The sequence below is a fragment of the Mirounga angustirostris genome, unplaced genomic scaffold (assembly GCF_029215605.1).
Source record: "Mirounga angustirostris isolate CCGP_5_RB_7025 unplaced genomic scaffold, mMirAng1.0.hap1 SCAF_2, whole genome shotgun sequence".
NCBI classification, from domain to species: domain Eukaryota; kingdom Metazoa; phylum Chordata; class Mammalia; order Carnivora; family Phocidae; genus Mirounga; species Mirounga angustirostris.
Genome location: NW_026991710.1, coordinates 196,710,978 through 196,716,977, shown reverse-complemented (window position 1 = coordinate 196,716,977; position 6,000 = coordinate 196,710,978).

The following is a 6,000-nucleotide window of genomic DNA, read 5'->3' as shown; positions in this document are numbered from 1 at the left end:
TCATAAAGATCAGAGCAGAAGTCAATGAAATATAAACCAAAAGAACAGTAGAACAGATCAACGAAACTAGGAGCTGGTTCTTTGAAAGAATTAACAAGATTGATAAACCACTGGCCAGACTTATCAGAAAGAAAAGAGAAATGACCCAAATCAACAAAATCATGAATGAAAGAGGAGAGATCACAACCAACACCAAAGAAATACAATTATAAGAATGTATTATGAACAACCCTATGTCAGCAAATTTGATAACCTGGAAGAAATGGAGGCATTCCTAGAGATGTATCAACTACCAAAACTGAACTAGGATGAAATAGAAAACCTGAACAGACCTATAACCACTAAGGAAATGGAAGCAGTCATCAAAAATCTCCCAAAAAACAAAAGCCCAGGGCCACATGGCTTCCCAGGGGAATTCTACCAAACATTCCAAGAAGAATTAATACCTATTCTTCTGAAACTGTTCCAAAACATAGAAATGGAAGGAAAACTTCCAAACTCATTTTATGAGGCCAGCATTGCCTTGATCCCAAAACCAGACAAAGACCCCATCAAAAAGGAGAATTACAGACCAATATCCCTGATGAACATGGATGCAAAAATTCTCACCAAAATAATAGCCGATAGGATCCAACAGTACATTAAAAGGATTATTCACCATGACCAAGTGGGATTTATCCCTGGGCTGCAAGGTTGGTTCAACATCCGCAAATCAATCAATGTGATACAATACATTAACAAAAGAAAGAACAAGAATCATATGATCCTCTCAATAGATGCAGAAAAAGCTTTTGACAAAGTACAGCATCCTTTCTTGATCAAAACTCTTCAAAGTATAGGCATAGAGGGTACATACCTCAATATCATAAAAGCCATCTATGGAAAACCTACAGCGAATATCATTCTCAATGGGGAAAAACTGAGAGCTTTCCCCCTAAGGTCAGGAACGTGGCAGGGATGTCCACTATCACCACTGCTATTCAACATAGTATTGGAAGTCCTAGCCACAGCAATCAGACAACAAAAAGAAATCAAAGGCATCCAAATCGGCAAAGAAGAAGTCAAACTCTCACTCTTTGCAGATGATATGATAGTCTATGTGGAAAACCCAAAAGACTCCACCCCAAAACTGCTAGAACTCATACAGGAATTCAGTCAAGTGGCAGGATATAAAATCAATGCACAGAAGTCAGTGGCATTCTATACACCAACAACAAGACAGAAGAAAGAGAAATTAAGGAGTCGATCCCATTTACAATTGCACCCAAAACCATAAGATACCTAGGAATAAATCTAACCAAAGAGACAAAGGATCTGTACTCAGAAAACTATAAAATACTCATGAAAGAGATTGAGGAAGACACAAAGAAATGGAAAAACGTTCCATGCTCATGGATTGGAAGAACAAATATTGTGAAGATGTCAATGCTACCTAGAGCAATCTACACATTCAATGCAGTCCCCATCAAAATACCATCCACTTTTTTCAAAGAAATGGAACAAATCATCCTAAAATTTGTATGGAACCAGAAAAGACCCCGCATAGCCAGAGGAATGTTGAAAAAGAAAAGCAAAGCTGGCGGCATAACAATTCCAGACTTCCAGCTCTATTACAAAGCTGTCATCATCAAGACAGCATGGTACTGGCACAAAAACAGACACATAGATCAATGGAACAGAATAGAGAGCCCAGAAATGGACCCTCAACTCTATGGTCAACTCATCTTTGACAAAACAGGAAAGAATGTCCAATGGAAAAAAGGCAGTCTCTTCAACAAATGGTGTTGGGAAAATTGGATAGCCACATGCAGAAGAATGAAACTGGACCATTTCCTTACGCCACACACAAAAATAGACTCCAAATGGTTGAAAGACCTCAATGTGAGACAGGAGTCCATCAAAATCCTAAAGGAGAACACAGGCAGCAACCTCTTCGACCTCAGCCGAAGCAACTTCTTCCTAGAAACGTCGCCAAAGGCAAGAAGGGAAGCAAGGGCAAAAATGAACTATTGGGACTTCATCAAGATAAAAAGCTTTTGCAAAGCAAAGGAAACAGTCAACAAAACCAAAAGACAACCAACAGAATGGGAGAAGATATATGCAAATGACATATCAGATAAAGGGCTAGTATCCAAAATCTACAAAGAACTCATCAAACTCAACACCCAAAGAACAAAGAATCCAATCAAGAAATGGGCAGAAGACATGAACAGACATTTTTCCAAAGAAGACATCCAAATGGCCAACAGACACATGAAAAAGTGCTCAATATCGCTCGGCATCAGGGAAATCCAAATCAAAACCTCAATGAGATACCACCTCACACCAGTCAGAATGGCTAAAATGAACAAGTCAGGAAACGACACATGTTGGCGGGGATGAGGAGAAAGGGGAACCCTCCTACACTGTTCGTGGGAATGCAAGCTGGTGTAGCCACTCTGGAATACTGTATGGAGGTTCCTCAAAAAGTTGAAAATAGAGCTACCATATGATCCAGCAATTGCACTACTGGGTATTTACCCCAAAGATACAAAAGTAGGGATCCGAAGGGGTACGTGCACCCCGATGTTTATAGCAGCAATGTCCATAATAGCCAAACTGTGGAAAGAGCCAAGATGCCCATCGACAGATGAATGGCTAAAGAAGAAGTGGTATATATATACAATGGAATATTATGCAGCCATCAAAAGGAATGAGATCTTGCCATTTGCAACGGCGTGGATGGAACTGGAGGGCATTATGTTGAGTGAAATAAGTCAAACAGAGAAAGACATGTATCATATGATCTCACTGATATGAGGAATTCTTAATTGCAGGAAATAAACTGAGGGTTGCTGTAGTGGGGGTTGGGGTGGGAGGGATGGGGTGACTGGGTGATAGACACTGGGGAGGGCATGTGCTCTGGTAAGCGCTGTGAATTGTGCAAGACTGTTGAATCTCAGATCTGTACCTCTGAAACAAATAATGCAATATATGTTAAGAAAAAAAAAAAAGAAGTAAAAGAAGAAGGTAGCGGGAGGGGAAGAATGAAGCGGGGGAAATCAGAGGGGTAGACGAACCATGAGAGACGATGGACTCTGAAAAACAAACTGAGGGTTCTAGAGGGGAGGGGGGTGGGAGGATGGGTTAGCCTGGTGGTGGGTATTGAGGAGGGCACGTTCTGCATGGAGCACTGGGTGTTATGCACAAACAATGAATCATGGAACACTTCATCTAAAACTAATGATGTAATGTATGGGGATTAACATAAGAATAAAAAAATAAAAATAAAATAATTAAAATTACTTAAATTAAATAATTAAAAAATTTAAAAAATTCATTAAGCACCCAACGGAGTTCCTTTCTCTGTCAAATGAAGGGAGGGGAGTATAGGATGGCCGGCACAGCATGGTCTGGTTCTACCGTTCGGAGACTCTACATGTAGGCCGACCCCGGCACTCGGGGGCTGAGCGGACCCTGGGTAAGTGCCTATCAAAGACAGAGCCTGAGCTGCCCACCAGGCACTGGAGCTCTGATCCTACCTGTGCTGTCATTCCTGCTATTACTGAAAGTCATTATGCCGCACGACCAGGTGCAGAGGCATATTTCGTGGAGCCTGGGGCTTATGCAATTTGGAGGATGGGTTATCTTTAAGACAAAAAGAATATGAAATCACAAATACAAAATTAGGTCTAGAGCCCTGGAAGGGGACCCCAGGCAAGCGAGGGTCCTTTGACCTGGAGCCTCACGAACCTCACGTTAAATCCATCTATTTAGCTCACATAGTAATGATGAACTCTTTCTTTGCTGCCTCCTAGTAACATTTTGTTTACTTATTTTTGCCACTCCTTGTGTTAAGTATAATTTAAGGTGACTTACGGAGCTCCATGCAATACAACAAGATGAACTTCGGAAGCTCAAAGCCAATAAGCAAGGAAGTCTGGACCAAGAAAAAATGACAGAAAACCAGCAATGAGATTCATACTCAGCATACTTTCTGCTGATTTGCAAGGGAGATGCAGAAATTTAGGTATAAATTTTCTAACAGGCAACAACAGAAAGTGAGAAATGTGGTTAATTATATGAGTTAGACCAGTAGTTTAATCAATAAATGCACAGCTGACAAAAATCTCTTCCCTGGGTCCTCCGTAATGAAAGGAGCCATGTCCTCAACCTGACCCAAGAACTTGGATTTATGAAGGCTGACGCATCACAGCACAGAGTCAGATCTTAGCACCACGCGTGACCATGGCTGCCACAGTCCTCCACAAACATCACTTCCCTCACGTTGTCTTATGTATAAAGCAATGGACGGCAGCAAGTTTGAGGTTATGCTCCAACCCAGCTAGCTGAACTCTGCTCGAATGCACAGCTGTTTGATTATTCTCTGACTGTACAGAAAGGACCCTTGTCTATACTCTGACAAGCAAGTAGCTTGAAGGTTATGAACCTGAATCGAAGCCTAAGGGAGAGCCTCAGACACAGTTCATCATCCACCCCAAAATAATTCTGAGCCCCCTCTAATATTCAAAAGAAACTGATTATCCTAGTTAGTTCTAGCCTTCTACTTTCACACATTTCTAGGAGTTTACTATTCTTTGTCTCATTATATTTTACATTATTATAGGAAATTTCACTAAGTTTGACCCACAGAAAATTAACCTTGGTGAAATATAGAGCAGTAGTCTTCAAAATCCCTTGTTTATTGACTCCGCAAAATAATTTTGGAAATCACAGGATACCCTCTTCTCACACATTTTTTACTTAATGCATAAAAAGTTTGTTTGCCAAAGTTTAGTTTCAAGAGAATAACACACTAATACAAATTCTGGTATATTACTGTAATTATTAACATTAAGAAAGTAAGACATTGTATCTCTTTTATACATAACCAGTGGAATTTAAAAGCAAAATGAATTTGATAACATGAATAATCTCTTATTTAACTGTTGGAAACATACTTTTTCACCTTGAGCTTCTATTCCATAGCTTATAGAATTTTCTCCTACTGTAAAACATTTTTATGCTTGAGAGTATTTATTGCTCACACATGTATACTGCTCTGATATGTACTTTTTTCTGTATTTGTGTGTGTGTTGAGAGAGAGAAATTAACTTGTTAAATTTCCTGAATCATAAGATTCTAAGTGTTAAATATTTCTTCTAGCTTTAGTCATTATAAGCATTTATAATGATTATTGTAAATTATTTCTATCATTTGTATTTATACAAATAATTCCAAAAAGTAACATACATCATAACTGTTAAGCAAAAAAGCAAAATTTAATTACAAATTGTACATTTTTAATTTTCAATTAGATTATGCATCCAAGGCTGAAAATAGCTTCCTGCTGGAATAAAACAGGGTTCAGGATCAATTCATTCCATTGTGTGTGTGTGTGTGTGTGTGTGTGTTTGTTTTTTACAGGTGTAAGCTCTGGGAAAACTTGGTAAGAGTCACAGGGGCTCTGGAGTACATCTTTCTTCTACAAAATGCAGTTGTGAGGCAGGAATGGAGGCCCAGCAAGTCACCTCCATCATAGGCAGCTTCCTCGGAAGGAGGCCCAGTAGTATCGAGGATGTGGAATTTGCATGAAGAGTATCTATTATTCTCTGACTGTACAGAAAGGACCCTTGTCTATACTCTGACAAGCAAGTAGCTTGAAGGTTATGAACCTGAATCGAAGCCTAAGGGAGAGCCTCAGACATAGGCTTTATGAAGGTCAGCCTTCATAAATCCAGGTTCTTGGGTCAGGTTGAGTATCTATCTTCATTAAACATTGCTGCCTAACAGACTCAAGACTGTGACTCGTGACTCTGCTTGGCCTCGCTCAGTGGAGCAGGTCCCTGGTGGTTTCGCCCATGGTCACTCCCACTGGCCACTCTCCCAGGGCTCAGCTGAGACACCGGGGGCCCCGCGGTGGCCCCTCTCAGATGCCCAGTGGTTAGAGGGGCTTCTGGCTGAGGCACCTCTGCTCTCCTTCTCCTGGCGTCACCAGCAGGACAGTCTGCACTTCTTCCT